This window comes from Trichosurus vulpecula, chromosome 5 (genome assembly GCF_011100635.1).
Source record: "Trichosurus vulpecula isolate mTriVul1 chromosome 5, mTriVul1.pri, whole genome shotgun sequence".
Lineage (NCBI taxonomy): Eukaryota > Metazoa > Chordata > Mammalia > Diprotodontia > Phalangeridae > Trichosurus > Trichosurus vulpecula.
The window spans coordinates 144,970,050-144,993,823 of record NC_050577.1 but is presented as its reverse complement, the minus strand read 5'-3'; the positions used below and the strand labels follow the sequence as shown (position 1 = coordinate 144,993,823).

Genomic DNA, 23,774 nt, shown 5'->3' with positions numbered 1-23,774 from the left:
GTATACTCATCTTAAAGCTTTTAGATGTGAAAATATAAGTAAATATGGGAATAGGACACATCACATTAATAATAAATACAACCAAATTGTGCTGTCTTACAGCATTACACTCTTCTTCCATTACTGCTTTCTTTGAAAGAAGAAACAAACTCTTACCTTGTAAAATGGTCTTCTGGTGTAAGATGTTTTTTCTCTTACTCTTTTATGCCATAGGTCTCTTCAGCAGAACCTGTGAGTTGAGAAGTAGAGGATATAAATGTAAGCCAGACATTTACCAGTCAATCACATCTGTCAAGATGTTAACTTTGACTCAACTCCCCGATGGGAAACAGCAATTAGGATTGTAGCCCTGGAAGCAAAGACAAACTGTGAATTAAATTTGCCAAAGCATATTTCTTTGAGTTAAATTAAATAAGACAGCTGAAAGGATATAAGAGCTGATTAGAACTGTGTTGCCATTATCTTCTCAATAGTCACCAGCCAAAGAAGTCACTGCTAAAATTATCTTTTCAAGTTGGAAGTAGTAAAGTTTTGGGGGTATGGCAATATTATCTCTAAAGTCAAGGGAAAAACCTTTTTTTCCTGTGTGCTTTAGAAAACATCAAAATGTTTCTGTATTGAATTTGATGAAATTATCTAAGGTTTTAAAGACATGGGGAAATACTTCTGCAAGTTCACATTCTACAATGCAAATGGTAGCGTCATGGAGATCAGTGGATATCTATTATGAAATCTAAGCTAAATTTATAACAATGAAGATATTCTTCCTTTGTATTTAATTCCTGCTGATAAACTAGAACTCTCTCTAAAGGAATATAGGTGAAATTCTGTAGGAAATAAAGGATTTATTTTCATCAGCACAGTCAAGTATCCCACAGAGGGCAAAGAAATTGCTGTTCAGTGATCCCCGCAGTATCATCTCTTTCATACTACTCCTTTTTTTTCAAACACTACCAAGTATGCATTGTGTTAGTGGCATTTCACCAAAAGGGAAACTGTGAATGTGCCACTAGGTAGAGCTTGGAAGGACATGTGTCTGAGCACAGATTTCAAATGGAGGAAAAGGGAGTTTCTTACTTTTGATGTTTCAATAAATGCATTTTTACAACTCATTTCAGGGCAAAAATTTCATAGGGAGCATATGGTCTAGTAAAGGAATGATCCCATAGCATCATTTAGGAAAATTGCTCAGCCATGTATGCTTGTGTTCGTGACAAGGGTGCTAATATACTTTTGACTCTTACTAGGTAGAATTAAATCTCCACTCCTTTTTCTGAAAACTTGAATGTTCCCAAAAGCTTTTCGGTAATGGCTATCCGTAGTACCTGCTCATGAACAGTCCACGACCTATTCATAGTGATGAGTAATTATGTCAAACACTTCTTAGAGGAGAATTCTTTTTTTTTATTTCAGCCATTATTCTTTCCTTAAATAAGTATGTTAATTGTTTTCCACTCCTTTCACATAGATTTTTTCTTCTTTTTAGCATAATGGGAAAAATTCCCCCTGCCTCCCTAAACCCCGGCTTTAAAGCAAGGAATACTGGGCACCTGGGGCAAACTAAGTTGGGCAAGGGGGGCTGGGTATGGTTGAGCTAGACCAGTGACAAATGTCATGGAAGTTGAAGAGGCTGAAGTAGTCCAGAGGGTTGAAGGAGGTAAGGATTTGGGTGAAGAAAAGGCTACTAGCTATGAAGTGATAAAGTCAACTTTAAAGGAAGATGGGTGTTGTTGAATATTGGTGACAGAGGAAATTTCTGAAAATGGTAATGAGGAGCAAGAATATGCTATCTCCTGCTTCTGATCCTGTGCCTTAGGGGGTATGAGAGGAAAAGTCAGCCTTGGAGAAGGTGTCAAGAAACGGTATCTTCAGGAAGCTAGATTTTTGCTGGCACCGTAAGATGAAAGGAAAGTGAGAGAAAAAAGATACAGGATGAAGGGGAGTTTTTTTTAAAAAAATAGAGATTTTCAGAAGGCATAATGAAAAAGAGAGGATAGAGGAAAGTAGGACCAGGAAAGGCTAGTAATGAGCTTGCAAACAAGTGGAAGGAGGAGCAGATGGTATGTTCTGTCTTGCCACTGATTTCCCTCCTGAAAACTACCAGTGGCATGAGTTTCCGTACCCCCCCCCCCACAGGTCAAGCAGAGCATTAGGGTTTATCTGCCCCAGTACAGAGGTGAGATCAGGAGTGGGGCATGAAAGACAGATATAGTGTGGTGCCTCACCAATGGGAAAAAAAAAACATGACCCCTAGGCAGACAAAGCATAAATCCCTCTTCCCATGTGTCAATGCTTACATCTAAGTCTCAGCTACCCTATACCAATCACAGCTCAGGGGTGGGATGTAGTGGGGGAGACTATTTCATTATTTTGTGTCAACTTTCCACCTCCAACATCAAAATATGAATTTCATCGTCTTTGTATCAGAATAGTGTTAGCTTTTCTATCTAACAAGGCAAAACTAAAAACCAAAAGATCAACATGGGATCAAATTTGCTTCATATGTTCTTGTCACAAAAGATAAACAACACCTGGGTTTAAATATCCAACAAATCCAAAGTCTTCTGCCTTTCAACATGTAAGTCACCCACAGTATGAAGAAACTCAATTGCCTTCAGTCATAATGTAATAAAAAACAACATTTTAAACAGTCAGACACTTGTCCAATTAAAGAAAGAGAAAAGACTCCTTTAATAGGGAATTACCCACTGCCCACAATGTAATTTCAGGTGGAGAACTCTGCCCATAATTGTATGGTTCAATGTTACGTACTGCTAGGTAACTCATTTCTCTTCTTTGAATGAGAATTCACAATAGACAACACAACTGAAAGTTTTTTGCTGCACAGAATTTTGTACCGGAGAGATCAGCAATCAAGGAGACATTCTTGAAATCCCAGTCATTCTATTCTTTGTGGTGCGAATGAGAAGATATTCAGCATACTTCTTCCTCCTGTTTCGCTGAGGGTGATTTCTGAAAAGTGCCCTTGTTAAAGACCCAGCAAGGGCTAATTTATATCAAAATGCCAACATTTTACTGAAGTTTGACCTCTAGAGCCAATTCCATTTTCAATTTACTTGAGCTCAGAACTGTCCTCCTTTCAAGGCCAAGAAAATGAAAGTAGCTTGAAAATAATTTTCAAAATAACAAATAAATTCAATAAATGAGAATAATTTTGTGATTTGATATTTACTATCTTGTAATTCTGTAAAATTTTGCATTTGCAAAGTTGTTTTGCTTTGGATGCTACTGTTACCTTTCATTCCTTATAAGCTTATTTTCAAAATTGTCCTTTAAACTTGCCAAATCCTTCACCGACATTAATGCTGTATTAGCCCACAAAACTTTTCATTTTTCTCTGCATTTCCTGCTTGTGACACATTGTTTGGATTGAATTTGGGGTCCATTCATAATCATGGCCTGGAGAGAAAGGGATGAATAAACAGTTCTGTGGAAGTTGGCATTTATTTTTGGTTTCTCTGGTGCACGCAAATCACCCAATTGACTTCTGGTTTAGCTTAGCACCACAGAAAGCCAATCACATCTTGAAACCCAGTTACATCATTACCTGTGACATACGCAACAAAATGAAATCCCAGAAAAGATAAATATGGACAGGAAGCAAACAAAAGTTTCCATGAGTCATGTTGCTCAATGCCTCGAGGACTGAGAAAGGATGAGGAAAAAAGGGAATGCTCACCAATCATTGCCCATTCTCTGACCGGATGAGGGTCAGTGGAGGTAGTGACTCAGACTTCTGGCACCAAACTTGACCCATAAGAAGCCAGAGCTATTCATATGGCTCCTGACCAGATTGGGCACAATCAGGGCACTTGGGAAGAGCTCCATTCCCTAAGGGCATCTCTTAAAAGCCAGGACAAAAGCTTAACAGCGATGTATTCAGAAAGCCAACTTCTGAATCTGTAAGCTCCATGAAGACACACATCATGTCTTATCTAAACTTGTTATCTTGCTAGCACAGTGCTAGGCATATAAGAGTTTCATAATTGACTACCGCACTGAGTTGACTATATTGACCTGTGCACTTACCTCATCCCTCCCCTTCCAAAAAAGATATGCTGTGTTTCTGTGATTCTATGGTTTCTACCAATGTAAGAAGATTATAAAAAAAAATCTAAGCATTGAAAGAGATTAGTTGAAAGATTCAAATTTCTGTTGGAAAATGCAATAGACTTGTTCTGCTTGGTCCCAGAGAACTCACAATTCCACCTATCACCCCTGTGCCACAGGCAAAGGCAGGTCCCCAGACCCGGAATGTAGGATCTCATTACCACTGATTCTTACAACACGTTATTTCCATTAAGGCTCAGCTCATGTGTCATATGTCTCTATGTCATCCTATGTCTCTCCTTCTCTCCCTATTCTGCTCCTCAAATCATCATGTTTACATTTAAATGCTTACACATAGTATCCCCCTCACAGTAGAATGTGAGCTCCTTCCATTTATAGAGTGCTTTAAGGTTTACAAAGCCCTTTACATACGTGATCTTTGTGGATCCTCACAATGGTCCTTGGGAGGTAGGTGCTGTTATTATTATCCCCATTTTACACAGGAGAAAACTGAGGATAGGAGAGATTTAGTGACATGCCCAGGGTCACACAGCTGGTAGATGTCTGAGGCAAGCCTTCCTGACTCTGGGTCCAGAGCTCTAACCCACTGCACCACCTAGTCATGGAGCAGGGTTTTCTTTTGTCTACTACACTAGAGTTCTTCACTCTCTTGACTTCCAGCACCTAGTAAACTTTAAAGCACTGCATAAGCAAGGATCATTCCCAGGTAACTGCCACCATTTTATTCTCTCCTGTGGTGCCTTGAGAATTGCAGGAGAAAATCAGCAAATCAAGCATTTACTTACACACATTTTTACTGTGTAGCTTTTACGGAGCCTTTGTTTTGCGGCATGATTGTGTCTCTCCCCAACAGACCATTTCAAACCTTTTTCTCTTTCCTCAGGTCCCTAAGCATACCTCTATAACCCACACTCAGAGAAGTTTTAACCTCTTACTTCACCGATAAGACTGAAGCTATTTTATGCTGAGCTCTTTCAATCTTCCTGTTCCATTCTCCAATCAATCAACAAATCAATAGACTAGCGCCATTAAATACTTACTGTGCACCAAACACTGTACTAGACACTTTCACTGAGAAGGGGAATAGTTCTCAAGGAGCTTAGCTTCTAAGGGGGAAGGAAACAAGTCAACATACACACCTATAGATTTAAAAAATAAATATAGGGTAATTTTTTGTGAGGGAACACCAGAAGGTGGGGTAGGATGGGATTAGGAAAGGTTTCATACAGAAGACAGTACCTGAACTGAGCCTTGAAAGCAACTAGGAATTCTGAGAGAGTCGAGAAAAGAATGCATTTCAGGGATGGAGAGCCTTGCAAAGGGATGGAGATGGAACACAGGATATCCTGTGGAAGGAAAAGCTGCAAAGTTAATTCGGTGGTACCATTGAGTACATAAAGGAGAGTAAGGCTGGAAAGGTAGGCTTAAGCCAGGTCATCACTAACTCTTTTCCTCTCTGGTCACAGAAGAGATGTCTTTACTCCTGCCCGAAGTTAAACCCTTTACTTGTACCCATCTAAATACGCTTTCTTACCTCCTCCAGGACTTTATTCCACATGCAACTTCATCTTTTCTCTCTGAACTGGTTAATTCCTATCTATGTATCAACATGCCTTAATTCTCATGCCCTCCCTCTGTTGATTATTTCCAGTTTGTCCTTCCTGGTTTGCACACTGCTTCCCCTATTAGATTGTGAGCTCCTTGAGAGCAAGGGCTTTTCTTTGCATACCTAGCGTTTAATACAATGTCCAGCACTCAGTCATTGCTTAATAAATGTTTATTGACTGACTGAATCCTAAAAATCCATCCTTTGACAATTTCCACCCTTGTTGTCTATACTTGACATGTCTATACTTGCTTCTGAAATCCTTGTAATTGGACTCCTATTCCTATTATTTTACTGAAACTTCAAATTCCAAGAACTCCAGTGGCCTCCATGCTTAATAGTTCCTTTTTTAACTGCTCTTTTACCTTCTACCTTTTCTATAATTTTTGGCACTCTTAACCACCCCTTTCCAGTAGATACTCCCTCTTTCCTTGCTGTGATCTTATTCTCCTGGTTCTTTCTAATTTCTTTCTGTCTCCACTGGCTTCTCATTCTTTTTCTGCTTCCTTGTGGCATGCATTTCCCAAGCTTTAGTCCTTGGCCCTCCTGCCTCCTTAAAAAAGGAGGCAAGAAAGCAGTTTGATCAAACTCTGTCCTCTAACAATCTCATTTACTCCTATAGCTTTAACCACTATATCTTTGAGGGTGACTCAAACCATGTCTTCAGTTCTTACTTCTCTTCGGAGTTTTGCATACGTATTTGCCACTGTGTGAAACAAGGATGGTGCCTTACCCCAACTTTTCATCTGTCCAGTAGCTCATATGGGCTTCTGCAAACTGGAGGTGATCGATATTTATTAATTTAAATTGACCTGTGCACTTATCTTATACTTCTGCTTCCTGTATCCAGCACAAGGCCTTATAAAGTAGGTGCTTAGAAACTGTTTGCTTAATTAAGTTGAATTAGAAGAATGTCCTAATGCTTTCTTTGTTCAGTCACTCCAACTCTTTATTCCCCCATTTGGGGTTTTCTTGGTAAAGATACTGGAGTGGTTTGCCTTTTCCTTCTCCAGCTCATTTTACAGATGAGGAACTGAGGCAGATAAGGTTAAGTGACTTGTCCAGGGCCACACAGCTAATGTGCCTGGGGCCACATTTGAACTCTCATAGATGAGTCTTTCTGGTTCCAGGCCCCACACTCTCTGCTGTACCACCAAGCTGCCTTACTGCTACCTAACTCTAGAATGTGTTAGTGGAGGACATTGCAAAATCTTTTTCCCAGAAGGCTTAAATAGGACAGACTGTCACTTTTACAGAAAGGATAGATGTCTCTTTCACCATATTTCCCAATAGATACAGAACCCAGGCATGGGGTAAAAACTAAAACAAAAGAAACTCTCCCCATAACTTCTGGTTTTGTCCCAGGGTCCGTCAGCACCACTCTTCACTATCCAGACAAATCAGACACAGTGTAATTACTATTTGACCCTCATCTAGGGGATAGATCAAGGTAAGATCTTTAAGAGAATTCCCTGAGAGTTTAAAACAATAACAACAACTCTTAGGCAGGGTGTTTTGAAACTTTCAAATGAACTGTAACATTTAGCATAGTTAAGTAATATTATCATGCCAACCTAAATACATGATGGAGAAACTTGTAAAATCTTTTAGTCAGGTTCAATTCAATGTATGCAAATCAAGAAAAACTACATAACACACAATATATATATATATATATTTTTTTTGCTTTTTGGCAGGGCAATCGGGGTTAAGTGACTTGCCCAAGGTCACACAGCTAGTACATGTGTCAAGTGTCTGAGGCCGGATTTGAACTCAGGTCCTCCTGACTCCAGGGCCGGTGCTCTACTCACTGCGCCACCTAGCTGCCCCCAACACACAATATAGTTAACATTTGATTTTGTGCCTTTGCAAGGTGACCATTTATTTGCTAAGTCACCTTGTGGGAAAATAACCTGATTGAACAAATGGGTTTTGAGTTTAAAGAGTTTCCAATGAGTTGCTTAAGTGGCTTTCTTGGACACTTATAAAACTGAACAGTATTGAGGCAAGGGACACGTTAGCAACTTTTAAAGAGTTTGAACAAAGGAACCAGGAGGTCTATTTTATTTCTGTTCTTTGAAATATTGATGCTAATATATGCTCTTGTATGGATAGTGTTTAGGCAAGCATGAAGGCAAATACGCAAATAAGAAAGCTCTGTCTTTTGAACGTAATCAGATTGGCCACATGTTCACAATTTAAATCGATGTCAAAGGGTACGTCTAATAAGAAGGTGGCAGATATTTCTGTCAATTCCATTTACAGATAGGATTTTAATAGTAATAGGAGGGAAAAAGCCAAAACTTCCTTTTGAATGTATAGCAAAAATATCTGACCTATGACCACAATAGAATAATTTTATGTTGTTGTTTTAAAATCCAGAGATGTATTCATGTGGATTTGGAAACCAGGAATAATTGGGTTCAAACTCTTCCTCTGGGGATCTGCAGAGGCAATTACTATGGGAGCCTGTGGACCAAGGTCACCACTCAGGCCATAGGAAAACAGTCCTTGTGGGATACCATTCCCCTCAATCTGAATGTCAGGAGATGACTCTAGCTGTGGGGTTTGCTGCTACAGCAGTGACCATGAGGATTCAGACCAGGAACAGAAGATACTTCTGGATGCCAGCAGTCCCCCAACCCAGACTGTAAATGGACCAGAGCCCAATCACCACAGCCTGACTGTGGCTTGCACAGATGAACAAGGCCCTGCTATTCTATGTCTTTTCTATGACAGCCAGCTACATCTTTGGTGTGACCACAGCAGGAGCAGAATGAACCCATGTGGCCGCTCAAAGAAGCTGCCACCGGTGTTACCAGTCACCAGCCAGCCTTATTAAGCACTTGCCAATGACCCTGTCTCCTCTGTAGCCATGGAGCAGGTCTCCAGAATAGCTGCTTATACAGACAGCACATTTTCTCCAAAACATAGAGGAGCTTGTAGAACAGTTTAAGATCCTGTGAGGACAATTTCTGGAGGTCTCTCCCTTGTCCTTGAATCCCCTTCCTCTTATTTCTACCTTCTTGTATAGAAAACTAATTTACTACTCATCAGAGAGGAGGAGAATCTATTGGAAGTGGGGGAGGGTGGCAGGAGAAGTGAATACATGTTAGAGGCAATTAGGTGGTATAGCAGAAAGATTGCTGGACTAGGTACCAAGAAGACCTAAATTCAAATCTTCCCTCATACACTATGTGACCCTGGGCAAATCACAGCCTCTTTCACTTTCAGTTTCCACATTTTATAAATGGGGATAAAAATACCACCTAGGTCACAGGGTTATTGTTAGGATCAAACAAGATAACATAAGTAAAGCCCTTTGAATATCTGAAAGTGCTACATATTATGTTGACACACAATGGGTTGCGTGTTCCAGGAAGACTTCGTGACATGAATCTCTTAGTTATTGAGAAGGGGGCAGAGAGAAAAAATTTGACTCTGACCTCCTTGGGAATCATCTTCCATGTTGGAGCTCAGGCTGATGAGGAGGAATTGGGAACTGTATTGGTATTTTGTAATTTTTTAAAAAATTTCTCACACCTATAGTTTTTATGCGTTTGGAACCTGGGCTGATGATAAGGGACAAGGACCTGTACTGTTTATTTTTAAATTTGTTGCACAGTTTTTGGATGTTTGAGCTTTTAATTGCAGGGCTGTGCAATCTTAGGTTTTTATTGAAACAACAGAAAATATATTTTGATTTGCCATTTTAGTGAGAGCTCTGGTAGCTCGGCTTCATTTACTAAAGCATTTATGCGGCCTCCGAATTTAGACAGCCCTGCTTTAATTGTATTTGGTTTGGTTTGCCACTCACCACAAAGGACATCTAGAAAAACCAAATTTTACCTTTGATAGATACTGGCTGTGTGACACCCTGAGCAAGACATTTAATCTTTCTGTGCTCTAGGCCAGAGGTGTCAAATATGCAGGCACATGTGGCCCACAACACTCCAGAGTACAGCCCAAACCAAATAAAAAAATAATTGGGAAATGTTTAATGAAAGAAATGAAAACACAATAAACATAGATAATATTAATATGTGGTTTTCTAAATCACTATGTAGCCTACAAGGATCCTTATATATGATTTAATGGCTCTATTTCTATTTGTGTTTGACATCACAGCTCTAGGCAATTCTCTTGGACTATAAATTGAATAGAAAATACCAACCTACATTGGGAGAAGGGGTTTCCTTACTTGGGAGCACTCTACACCTAATGAAACCACAGATCCCAGTCCCTATCCCTTTAAAATTCACAAAGAGTATATATACACATATGGGATGTCCAATAGGCAGTAGGAAGTATAAGACTGGATAGAGGTCAGGAGAGAGGTCAGGGCCAGAGAGCAGTTTTGAGAATCGTCAGCATAGACATGATGATTGAAACCATAGGAGCTGATGAGTTCGCCAAGTGAAAGAGCATTGAGTGAGAAGAGAAGAGGGTCTAAGGCTATATCCCTGGAGGTTGCCCTTTTTAGGGGGCATGAACTGAACAAAGATCCAACAAAAGAAACTGAGGAGTAGAAGGACATGTAGGAGGAGAACCAGGATAGAGAAATATGGAAATCTAGAGAGAAGAGAGTATCAAGAAGAGAGTGGTCAACAGTATCGAAGCCTACAGAGAGGTCAAAAAGGATGAAGATTGCAAAGGGGCCGTTAGAACTGGCAATTAACACATCCTTGGCAATTTTAGAGAGAGCAGTTTTGGTTGAATGATAAGGTCAGAAGCCAGACTAGAGTCAAAAAGAGAGTGTGGGGAAAGGAAGTGGAGGCAGCTATTGTAGACAGCCTTTTCAAGGAGTTTGACCACTAAAGGGAGCGGAGATGTGGGATAAGAGGTAGGAGGGATAAATGGATCAAATGAGATTTTTTTTGAGGACAGGGAAGAAACTTGAAGCATTATACTTGAAGCTTATATTAGTCTATGCTAGTTACAAGCTTGGATATTTATTTAAGTGCTTATATAGCACTTATTAAGTACCTGATATGTACCAGGCATTGGGCTACGTGCTAAGGATACAGATACAAAAAAAAAATGAAACAATCCTTGCTATCGAGTTAATATTCTATCAAGGGATAATATTCTACCAGGAAGGAGATTAAGGCTCGAGCAGATCATATTCTATTGTTTCATAAAAAGAGAATGCATAATAGAATGAAAACATTTATCTTAAAAGGAGTGCATGGATCAGCTGGTATCTTAGTGGGTAAGATCGCTAAACTTCTAGTTAGGAAGCTCTGAGTTCAAACTCTGCTTCAGGCACTTACTAGCTGCATGACCCTGGGCAAGTCATATAATTCAGGTTCAGTTTCTCCATCTCAGTATTCTCCTCAAAAGGATAATAATACCTACCTTACAGAACTGTTGTGAAGATGAAATGAGACAACATATTTACAGAGATTTGCAAGTCTTAAAACATTATAGAAATGCTATTATTATTATTTTAATGGCACAGCATGTGATGCTTGGGTGGGGTTAGAGCTGGTTTCAAACATTTGGTTCTATACTCAGCATGACTTATTTAAGAATCAATTTTTTAAAAACAGCAAGTCACTCTCATTTCACAAACCACTTTAGATACTTGATTCCTCATTTCTGCCCTTGAGTCAGACGTGAGCTCACTAGGAGATCTCCCACTTTTTATGTTACTGACAATTTCCTGAGTATTTGACACGCTTATTGAAGTGAATTTGAGGTCTTTTCAAAATCATGCTCCGGAAGTAAACAGATGAACAAAAACAAACCATAAGGGAAATTAACTTAGATGTGTTTCAAATATGACTCTAGCCTACTTTCAATGATTTTTTACCATCTGCTTACTACAATTTTAGTTAGCATTTATGATTTACTGATAGTCTTTGCCCAATTTAATTATTTTGTTCAGGATTTTCATTTTTTTTTTGTAGTCAAATAGGATTTCTTAAGGATATGAGTAGTTAACATCAGATTGAGAGCCATGATACTATCCACTGATCTGGACTGTGGAGTTTTCCTTAGGAACTTATTCTAAATCTTCCATTGAGGGTATTTCTATATTTTTCAGGTAAGAGAGAGTTCCCTAAACCTAGTGAATTCACTTGGCTTTACATAGTCTCACATTCATAAGAGATTTCATGATCTATTACAGGGTTGTCCAAAATATGGGCCGCCTGTGGCCCGCAATGCAATTTTATGCCGTGTGCCTGTGGGTTTTAATTTTCACGAACAAAAAAATGAAATAATAATTTACATGGAATGCATGTTAGATTTTTAAATTCCATTACTATAAATAATCTCATTGATGTTAATTTTCTTTAGTGTTTTTAAGCAGTATTACGGACGGAATACGTCGCACGGAATTTTCAATCAATCTGTGGGATGTGTACCATCTGTACGATGAGATACAGACTAGTCAGTATGCACATACCTTTATACTGTTGTGTTGTTGCTTTGCTGTTTTGTGTTTGCTTTTGCACTTTGCGCCTTCGCCTGTCTTATTGATGACGCGCGTTCTGCCACTTCCTATTAGTGTACTGTATTTTTATTCTGGGTGCGGCCCTTGAATAATTACTTTATTTTAATGCAGCCCTAAGATAACCTAAGGTTGGATAGCCCTGGTTTATCAGAAAGAACACTGGCTAAGACTAGGATTCAAATCTTAATACTACTATTAATCACTACTTGTGTGGCACTGGAGAAGTCATATCATCTTTCTGACCCTCAGCTTCTTCCTCTATAGAGGGTTGGGTTAGTTAATGTAAGGTACTTTCCAGATTAAAAAAAAAGGTATAACATTATGAAATACTTATCTTGATTTTTCCTGCTACTGTTTCTATGTAAGGTTATAAAACCTGGTCCTACAGAAATCCAAAATTCTATCGGTCCCTAATGGCTAGCTGTGATTAATTAAGTTCATTAATTAATTAATGGACAAAACTGTCCATTTAACAGCCAGTCATTTTTAATGTAGCATGACCTTTAGTAAATGAACCATCCCTTATAAATAAAGTAATCAAGTCATGAATTCAACAATGTTATTAGGCAAATTACTTGTTCTGTCTGGTTCTTTATTTCCTTATGTACAAAACTGAGTTCATAATCCCGGCCTCCTCCTAAAGTCTCTGGGGAGGATTCATTTGCTGATCATTGAAAGGCCTTATCAACCCTTCTGGTGATACAAGTCAATTTCACTTTTTCTGGAAGGCCACATCCATCGATGCAAATCCAGAAGTTTTGTCAGAAGAGAATTGACAAAGCAGAGGACTTCTAGTAGCATACGTACCCTCTGACCTGGGGTCAGCTAGAAAAATCATAGCAGAGCAGAATGTGAATGAGGCTTTCATTTTCTGGGACAAAGTATTTAACTCGATTCAATTCAATACACAAACATTTATGAAGTCCAGAAGGGACTGTTCCATGGAGCATTCTCAGTTGTCCTTCACGACTCCTGCTGACCACATGAGATTTGGGGGCTTGTTTGTGGTGGTTCAGGACTAGAAGGATTTAGCAAGTCCTGAGTGGAAGTGGAAGTCAGAATGCTGCTTCAGTAAAAAGAAGATACTGATTCCAGTTGGGGCCTCTTAACTCTCCCACACTGTCTCTAGGAGCTAAGAGGAGAGTTGGGGCAGAGTAGAGGAACTGGCCGTGCTCTTTCCTCCTCCCCCCGGATACTCCTACATGGAGTACAGACTCAACGAGGCAAGCCTATGCCTGAGACCATAATTTCCCTTTGTTTCCTTTTCTAAGTAGCTGACTTAGCATCAATTTTGAGGTATCAAGGGAGATGTTGTCAGTTTGAGTGGTCAAAAGGTCCCATGGAGTTGTTGCTGAATAGGGGTAAGGGAGGGGTGCTCTGAAAACTCTTCTAGTTTCTTGGAGAGGTTGGCCACCAATAAGAAGACAGGCCTAAGCCTAGCTCTTTTACCAGCAAACATATACTGGGAGTTGTCTAGACATTGCAAAACCAAGGTAAAATGTAGAATGCCTTACTATCTGTCCTGCAAACTGCTCTGTGTTTTATTAAGCGTCAGCCTCTCAGCAAATCTTAAAGGTAGTTATAAGTTAAGTCACTTAATCTCATTTAAGTAACTTTGTTAAATGAGCTCTATGAGTCTTTTATTTAACCTTTCTTTTGTGGATAAGAATAAAATTACATGTTCCATACTTAATTAATATACATTGAATGTCTTTCTACTTTTCTCTTTTTGGGGAAACCCTAGATATGATCTATGCATGACCTATTGTTGTTCAGTCATTTTCAGTCGTGTCTGATCCCATTTGGGGTCTCCTTAGCAAAGATAATGGAGCAGTTTGCCGTTTCCTTCTCCATCTCATTGTACAGAGGAATAAACTGAGGCAAACAGGGTTAAGTGATTTGCCCAGGCACAAAGCTAGTAAGTATATGAAGCCAGATTTGAACTGAAAAAGATGAGTCTTCTTGACTCCAGGCCTGACACTCTATGCACTATGCTGCATAGCTGCCCTCCGGAGCTAGGGATTAATATTCTGAAAAATATGAGAAAAGGGAGCCCTTTCCACAAAAGCCCAGGATCTTTATTACTAAACTTGGTCCAAACTGCATGCCTAGACACAGAAGTAGGGGTGGTGTAGTACCCCAGCCCCTATGAGCCCAGCAGTGGTTCCCTCAAGAATGAAGAATTGCTATTCCATTAAAAATACTCACTTCCAAACTCACTAATCTGGAAGCACTGCTACTTTTGCCCATTTTAACTCATCCTCATGGATGGGTATTTAACATTACAGGGATGGCATCCATGATCTTTTCAAATCACCAGTTTATCACATTCAGGAAGCATGCCTACCGAGGAGCACAACCAGGTGTGGACTTTCCCATGTTTATTTTAAGGTCATAGGATCTTAAGGCCATAGAGTTAGAGCTGAAAAGAAACTTTGAGTCCACTCAGTCCAACCTCCTCATTTTCCAGCCAAGGACACTAAGGCACAGGGGAATTTAGTAACTTTGTTATAAAGATTCCTAGCTTTTGGTCAGTTGGTCAATGCAAAGAAAGGCAACAGATAATTCCTTTTCTAGAGAAGCTTACTCTCTAAAGGGAGACAACACACAAACAAATAACATACACGAGGGATCAAATGGAGACAGTTAAAAGGGAAGGCACTTGCTTTAAGTGGGATAAGGAAAGGCTTCTTGTAGAAACTGGAATTTTAGGTGGCACTTGAAGGAAGCTGGGGAAGGCAGGAGGCAAAGAAGAGGAGGGAGAAAATTCCAGGCATGGGTAACAGTTATCAAAAATTCCTGGAATCCCAAGATGGAATTTGTTCAAATAACAGCATGGTGACTGTTGTCACTGGATTTTAGAGTAAAGTGTAAGAATGGAAAAGAAAGAGTGGACCAGGTTATAACAGCCATTCTATAATGAAGATAAGTTTTTTTCCCCATGAAATTATCCCAATCTGTATGGCTATCTTCATATAATCACATTGATATAAGAAAATATTCATAAAAAGATGATTTCTTGAAAAGAGATTCTGTTAGCTTCATCCCTTGATAATCCCTTATAGATTTTCCTTTAAATTCACTTTCCAATCATAATCACAGCTGCAATATTTAAAAAGAGAGGCAGTATAGTATAATGGAAAGAGAATTGGCTTTGGACTCGGAAGACCTCGGTTCAGTTCCTGACTCAGACGCATAATTGGTGTGTGACCCGGGACAAATCATGTAATCTCTCAGTGCCTAAAGCAATTTCCTGTGACTGTAAATTCCAGACAAGTTGGTGCTGATTTGCATCCGTGGAGAGAATTTGCACACAATAATGAAATATAGGTCAGGATTCCCCTAAAAAGAAATTATCAAATGTGCCACATGTGATGAACTGACTTCCATTTGACCCCTGATACAAACTCCTTTTGGGGGAGTCCCTGTTGCACTGAGAGTTAATTTGGAACAAGACTTCAGGGTGGAAGGTAGAAACTTGCCTCCTGTCCCCTTTTCCTTTTCCTTTCTATTTATTTTTGTTATTGTTGGTTATTTTATTTTCATTTTCTTAATTATTTGGGTTTGGGAAAAGCCCTTGTTCAAGCAACAAGGCAGGTGGTATCTTATGGAAACGTGACAGAGTCTTGTTTGCTTGTTGAATCTGTATATGCACATTTTTAAGGTGAATGCAATTTCTAGACCAATCCAGCCATGGGAGATCTGGACTCTCACAGAAAACTTAACTTTGGGAACGCTCAGTAACAGCAATATTGTACAATGAAGAATTGTGAATGGTTTAGCTGTTCTCAACAATACAATAATCCAAGATAATCCCAAAAGACTAATGATGAAGCATACTATCCACCTCCAGAGAAAGGACTGATATTGTTTGAATACAGGCTGAAGCATGCTATTTTCACTTTCTTTCATTCTTTTTCTTTTATTTCAGTCTTCTTGTACAAAATGATTAATATGGAAATGTTTTACATGATTGCACATGCATAACCTATATCTGATTGCTTATCGTCTCAGGGAGGGGGGAGGAAAAAAGGAAGGGAGGGATAGAATTTGGAACTCAAATCTTCAAAGAAAACAAATGTTTAAAAATTGTTTTAACGTGTAATTGGGTAGAAATTTATATATATATATGTATAAATATATATAAATTTACATATATATGTAAATGTGTGTGTATATAAAAATGTGTATGTATATACATAAATAATGTGTGTGTATATAAAAAAAATACAAAGAAATGTGCTACCAACTTTCCCAGGATTTTAGCACATCGCACTCAGGAGATAATCAATATACCGAATGGACAACTGAGAGAAATCTCCGCTGGTCCCTAGAGAAATCAAGAACTAGAGACAGAGACCAATGTGCCTAAATGCATCCTAGTTTGATTTGCTAGCACAGTAAATATTCAGTTGCTGGGGACTGCATATTGGGGGTTGATCAGCCATGAGTTCAGCTGCCTAATTGATTGGTTACCAGTGGTTGGGACTACTGCAAGAGTCAGGGAGGATGGGCTTTGGACAGAGGCTCTTTCTCCCAATGGTAGAAAAAAGTGATCTGAGTGTTTTTCAAAAGAAAATTCGATATTACAGCACAGTAAGAACTAGGGAGGGGAATTCTGCTGCAACCCAGTCTCAAACTCCAGAAGCAGCCATGGTCATGGGAAGCTTAAGCACATTCTAAAGGTCAGAAGCTATAGTCTCTGAACAAACATATTGCACATTTTAAGACATTATTAGCCATGTGACTCTGGCCAAGTTTTTCCACCTCCACTTGCCTCAGTTTCCTCCTTGATGAAATGGGGACAATAACAACACCTACCTCTCAGGGCTGCGAAGGAGGTGCTGTTATTGTGCCAGTTTCATAGAGGAGAAAACTAAGGCTAAAAGAGGTTGAGTGGCTTGCCCAAAATCATATGACTAATAATATCTGAGGTAGATTATTGAACTCCTGTCTTTTTGAAGAAATGTTGGGGCTAAATAATCCCCACTTACCCTAAGCAACTGGCAGCAATATCATGAAATGTTAGCAAGAAAATATATAACCCCTTTGCCCCACCATGACATGTCTATAATATTGAAATTTCAGGGGACCTGTTGACCACCTGCCTCCTTCTCCAAAGAACATTTTGTGATGGAAATCTTCTGCCTCTGGGTGATCCAATGCCCATATTTCTGAATTTGGGAACATTAAATAACAGTAAATGATTTGCAAACCTTTAATTGCTATATAAATACAACGATGATCATGGTGGTGGTGATAATGGCCTGACAGAGGAGATTCTAAAAATGTACTTATACAGCCCAAGAGTTCCTGAGTTCAAGAATTTGGGGAGCAAGGAGATCTATATATTTCTAATGTTCCATGATATTGCCACCAGCTGCTTAGATAGTGAAGGTGAATGGTAAATGGGGAGTGTTTTTAAGTAGCCCCAAAGTTTGATTAGCTTTGGGGAGGTGTCTAATGAATCTGATGGGAGATTTGAATGCTTTATGTTTTGGCATTTGTTTACAGACTCCTACAAGTCCAAGACATCTTATGCATGTTCTGCAGTGGGTGCAATAAAACTCGTCCTATATTCCAAACCCATTTTGTAGATTGAGTACTGCACTGGGAATCAGGGAAGATCAAGGGTGATTAGAGAGCAGAATGGACATGGAAAAGTAGATTCAAAAAGGTTAAGGAAGAGCTGGAACTACAAGAGAGTCTAAGTAAGAAAAGGTAAATGGAACAATTAGAGTGTAAAGCAAATTGATAGAATTGATTGATGGGAATTTGGTGAAATAGAAAGTTGTAGCAAGACTTAAGTGATTTGAAATGAGGAAAGTTGAGTAGGATTGTTAAATTATTAAGAGGTGATAATTGACAATAATAATTTTAAGCAGGTGCTTAGAGTTGAAATCTAAAGATTTTCACATAATGTAAAAAACAATGCTGAAAATTTTAACCATTTTGGAGGGAAGAGATGGTGTAGTGACTTGCATCCATTGATGGGTGATGTTTGCATTTCTGACATAGCTCAATAACTGTTAACTACACTTTTAGTGTTAAGCCCATCTTTTTCCTGGAGAAGAAGGTGAAAGATCTTGAATAAAGTCTCTATATAATCTAGGATTTGGGGAAGAATTATGTGTTCCTAATGAAAACAGAAGTGAGGATTCCATGGGAAAAAGGGATCTGGGGTAGAGAAAGAGAGACATTACCCTTGCCAGAATAAGGGAGAGTGGAAAAGTGTTACATAGAGAAGAAAGGGAAGGAAAACACAGCTACACAATTAGATCCTAAAAAGAAACTTGAAGCTACTTCTCAAGAAAAAGAAGGGACTGCTTTTCCTCCAAAGAATGTTGTTTATCACAACAATCACACAGCCACGGAAGCTGTCAGGTAAAAGATTATACAGTGAGCGTCACAGTTAGTTGGTGATTGCCAGTCCAGAGGTACTGAAAAAGGTATTTTTGATCTGTTAAAACCAGAGAGGTCTGCTGTCTTCCTAGGGCATGTAATTAAGACATAATAAAGAATCTTCCAAGACTTCTCAAAGTAGATGACATCTACTATCCATTGCTGATAATTCACGTGAGCTAAAATGGCAATACCAGAAGGAATCTAAAACATATTGCCAAGATAATGAAATCTGGGGCAAGAGATTGAAGCTGATAGGGGGCCTAGGTTGTGTTTTCCTCACTGTTTGACCTCACAGGCATTACTGAGATGTTGTGAGATAAAATCTATGACTGGACCATAGATGTGGATTGGCTACCTAATTACAAAGGAATAGGGGGAAAGTGGGAAATGGGGAAACACTTATTAAGAAGATATATTTAGGTGAGGAAATCCAGGGATCCAAAGGGGGAAGCAAGACAGATTATTTGCATGAAGGTCAAAGGAAGGAGAAAAGAGGTGATTTTTAATAGAACACCTGGAGAGTGAAGAAATAAATGAAACATCTGGGAAATAGACATAAGCCTGGCACAGAGGCATGATACCGCAGTGATGGGAGGTATTTCAATTATCCAGACATCTGCTGGAACTCTGCCAAAGCAAAGCAGCTAATAACTTCTTGATTTAACTTAGTGATGATTTCATTTTTTCAAAAGATAGAGGAACCAAGAAGGGGAAATTCTATGGTGTGTGTGGTTCTTACTAACAAGGAGTAACTTATTTCTGGGGTGGAAGTGATGAGAACCTTAGTGGGTGGGGGGAGTGGTTACTTCGTCTTAGAGAAGGAAAGGAAATTGGGGTATAGTCTGATACAGCCTAGATTTTGAGGAAGTAGATTTCAAAGGGCTTAGAGGAAAGGCAGGTAGGATTCCTGGGACCAAAATACTACAAGGGAAGTCATCCAAGAAGGGGTGATAGATGCTCAAGAATGAAATTCTGAAGGCACAAAAGGAAATAATTACAATGAAGATCAAAATTAAGATTTTTCCAAAGAGATCTATGTATGGATACACAAGGATTTCTCCAACCAACTTCTATTTTTAAAAGAACTGTATTCCCCAATGAATAAATGGTCAAAGGATATGAACAGGCAGTTTTTGGATGAAAAAATTACAGCTATCTATAGTCATATGAAAAAATTCTCTAAATCACTACTGATTAGAGAAATGCAAATCAAAATAACTCTGAGGTACTACCTCATGCTTATTAGACTGGCTAATGTGACAGAAAAGGAAAATGGTAAATGTTGGAGAAGATGTGGGAAAATTGGAACACTAATGCATTTTTGGTGGAGTTGTGAACTGATCCAACCATTCTGGAGAGCAATTTGTAACTGTGCTCAAAGGGCTATAAAGCTACATACCCTTTGATCCAGCAATACCACTACTAGCTCTGTATCCCAGAGAGATCATAAAAAAGGGAAAAGGACCTACATGTGCAAAAATTTTTATAGCAGCTCTTTTGTAGTGGCAAAGAATTGGAAGTTGCTGTTAAGAAATGATGAGCAGGTAGAATTCAGAAAAACCTGGAAAAACTTACATGAATTGATGCTGAGTGAAGTGAGCAGAACCAGGAGAACACTGTACACAGTAACAGCGACATTGTGCAATGACCAACTTTGATAGACTTAGCTTTCTCAGCAATGCAATAATCTAAGACAATTCCAAAAGATGTGTGATGGAAAATGCTATCCGCATCCAGAGAAAGAACTATGGAGTCTGAATGCAAATCAAGAAACACTATTCGCACTTTTTTGTTTTTTCTTTCTTGTGGTTTTTACCTTTTGTTCTGATTCTTCTTTCACAACATGACTAATGGGGAAATATGTTTACCATAATTGTACATGTATAACCTATATCAGATTGCTTGCTGTCTTGGGGAGGGGGTAAGAGGAGGAGGGAGGGATAAAAATTTAGAACTCAGAATCTTATAAAAAATGAATATTGAAAACTAAAAAAGAAAAGAAAAAAGAATAACAAGCTGTTGGAAAGATAAGAAAAAAATAATTATAAGGAAAATAGAATCAAGACCAGGTAACAGGGGATAAATACAAAAGCATAACAAGGTTCTGTAAAAATAATTACAAAAAATATAAAGGTCAGAATGAACTGAACCTGGCAAGGGAAGCCAAGGACAACAGAAAGGTTTTTAAAGTCATTTGAGAGAAAAAGTAAGATCAAAGGAGGGATAATATTTTTGCTTGGAGTAGATAGGAAAACGATAACAAAAGAGAACAGACTGAGCCGATTACTTATTATTTTGCTTCTATCTTCTCTGCCAAAGAGAATGATCTTTGCACTGGAAATGACTAACAGAGATAGCGAGAGAATACCCAGCCAACCTTGATGAATTCAAATCACTTGGCCCGGGTAAGCTGTAAAGTCAGGTACTGAAGAAATGGTAAATGTGATTGTTGAATCACTGCCAGTGATACATTGAAAGATTACTGAAAACAATCTCCACAAGACTGGAGGACAAATTTCCCAATTTTCAAAAAAAAAGGGAAAAGAATAAAGCCTAGAAACCATAGGCCAGTGAGTCTAATTTCAATGCTTGGGCAAATTAAAGAGGATGTTGGCAAACATTGAATCAGAAGTGATTACAGAGATCCATTATGGCATTAGCAAGAACGGGCCAAACCGAACTAAGATCATTTACTTTATTGTCAGGATTACTAAGCTAGTAAATGAAAAGAAAGCTATTGATATAATTTAGCTAGATTCTAGCAAAAGTTTTGATAAAATGTCTCATGCTATTCTTAAGGAGAAAATGAGACGCAGATTAAATCAAAAATTCAATCCAATGGGTTCAGAACTGGTTGTTTGACCAGACTCCAAGAGTAGTAAATAATGGTTTAATGTCAACAAAGCATGAGGCCTGCAGTAGGATTAGGGATCACTGCTTGGCCCTGTGCTGTCTAACATTTTTTATCTATGACTTGGATAAGGGCATAGGTGGCATATTCATCACACTTATAGATGACACAAAAGCAATACATCGAATGATGGTCGGGATTCAAAATAAACCTTGACGGGCTCAGATGTTGGGCTAAGTCTAATAAGATAAAATTTCAATAGGCATAAATGTAAGTCTTATACTTAGGTTCAAAAAGTCAACTTTGCAAGTACAAGATAGAGGAGGCATATTTAGACAGCAATTGTTCTAAAAAAGATCTGGGTGGTTTAGTGGGCTGCAAGTTCGATAAGATTCAGTGGTATGATGTGGCAGCCAAAAAACAGAATGTAATCTTGGGCTGTATTAAGAGAGCCACAGCTACCAGGAATAGGGAATTCATAGTCTTCCTCTACTGTGCCCTCATCTGCCATGGGGCACTTAGGCAGCACAGTGGATGGAGCGCCGGCCCTGGAGTCAGGAGGACCTGAGTTCAAATTCCACCTCAGACACTTGACACTCACTAGCTGTGTGACTCTGGACAAGTCACTTAACCCTGACTGCTTCACCCCCCCCCCGCCCCCAAAAGATATTCATAAACTGCAAAGTGCACAGGAGGTGCAATTAGGATGGTGAAGGGCCTTGAGGGTATAACTTAGGAAGCCTGGTTGAAGGAATTGGAGAAGACTAGAGGAAGACATCCATTGCTTTCAAGCATTTGAAGGGCTGTCAGCTGGGAGAGGAATCAGACTTGTTCTGCCTGGCCAGGAGAAAGGGTAGTAAATCACAGAGAGGCAGTTTTAGATTAGATGTCAGGAAAAAAAATGACTGATAATGAGAGCTGTCTGAAAGTAGAACAAGCTTCCTCGAGGGATGGTGGGTTCCCCTCTTTGGAACTCATCAAGCAAAGACAACTACTTATCAGGTACATTACAATAAGAGCTCACACTTACACAATGCTTCCTATATGCCAGACACCATGCTAATTGTTATCTCCTTTGGTTCTCACAACAGCCCTGGGAGGTGGGGGCCATTATTATCCCCATTTTACAGATAAGGAAAGTGAGGCAAAAAGAGGCTGAGTGACTTGCCCAAGGTCACACAGCTAGTCAGTGTCTGTGGCCAGATTACAACTCAGGTGACTCCAGGATCAGCCTTCTATCCACCTACCACCTATAGTGGAAATTCTTTATGTATGTAAGTTGAGGTCCCTTTACAAATCTCAGCAATTCCATGATCTGGTTACTAACACTGAAGAAGTCCTAGATATGAACTAGAGCTAAGTTTCATTTTCAGTTTTCCTGGATTAACTCCATTTCAGGGCAAAGAGAGAGAAGGCCCCTTGGCATTTAGTCCCGCAAGACTAGGCTCAGTGTGTGTGAGTGCAGAGCCTTGGGTCAGGGGTAGAGAAGAGGCCAGGCCGCGAGTGACATTCTGATGACCCATCCTAAAGACCGCAAGCTAAAGCTCACTGCCTCTCGATGCTTCTGCATCTAAACCAAAAATGCAATACCAAAGAAACCACGGCATTCTGACTTTTATAGGAGAGGCTGCTATAAGACAGCTAGGCAGAAAATACACGACCAGAATATATTGAAGTACTGCAACGTAACAATTGATGATGGAGAAACAGCAGAAGCCGATGGACCATGCTGATATGCTGGAGCAAACAGACATGAGACAGCTAATGTGAAGCAGAAGCATCATGTTTCCTGGGAGGCAGGGGCAAAGCCATAAACAGTGGCAACAGCTGCTAACCAAAGGACAGATTAAAGAAAATAATCAGTGTGGAAAGATGGCAGGTCTTTTCAACTCTGCGGTAGAAACACTTTTGGCAGCTGTAAGTTTAAACATGAAGGATGGCAACAGTCTAACCCAAAGACCTTCTTGACTACCATGGTGTCTTTTCTGAGGCAGCCTCATTTCTTTATTAGGATTTTAATTTTTAATATTTTTAAAATTTCCTTCTAAAAAATAAATTAGACAATGTAAGTTCTAGTTCCTGAATTACCACATTATCTGTCCTTCCTCATGTAATAGCTGACTCGCAAGAAAAACCTCTTTTGACTTCTGGGAAAAGCTTCCTCGTCAGCTTGTGATTCCAGCAATTTGCTTTTGGCATGTGGCTTAGGCACAGAGATGCCAGGCTTTTAATCTCAAATGATTTTACACTAGGGCTGCATAGCTCATCTTTTAGGTAGGGTCAGGCAAAATTCTTATACTACCAATAGCTGTAATATGAAACAGCGTTCAAATTCCTTCTTAAGCCCAGCAAAGACAACA

The 23,774-nt window shown here is 39.2% G+C and overlaps 1 protein-coding gene across 24 annotated transcripts in view; it reads right to left on the bottom strand.

The window, feature by feature from the left end:
- The window catches only part of NRCAM (neuronal cell adhesion molecule), a 321,453-nt gene that overhangs the window by 149,392 nt on the left and 148,287 nt on the right, over window positions 1–23,774 (bottom strand). For all 24 annotated transcript variants that reach the window (XM_036760086.1, XM_036760073.1, XM_036760075.1 and 21 more), the window contains exon 4: window positions 157–229. The gene's annotated coding sequence lies outside the window, so the exon portion shown is untranslated. The remainder of the gene's footprint in view (window positions 1–156; window positions 230–23,774) is intronic.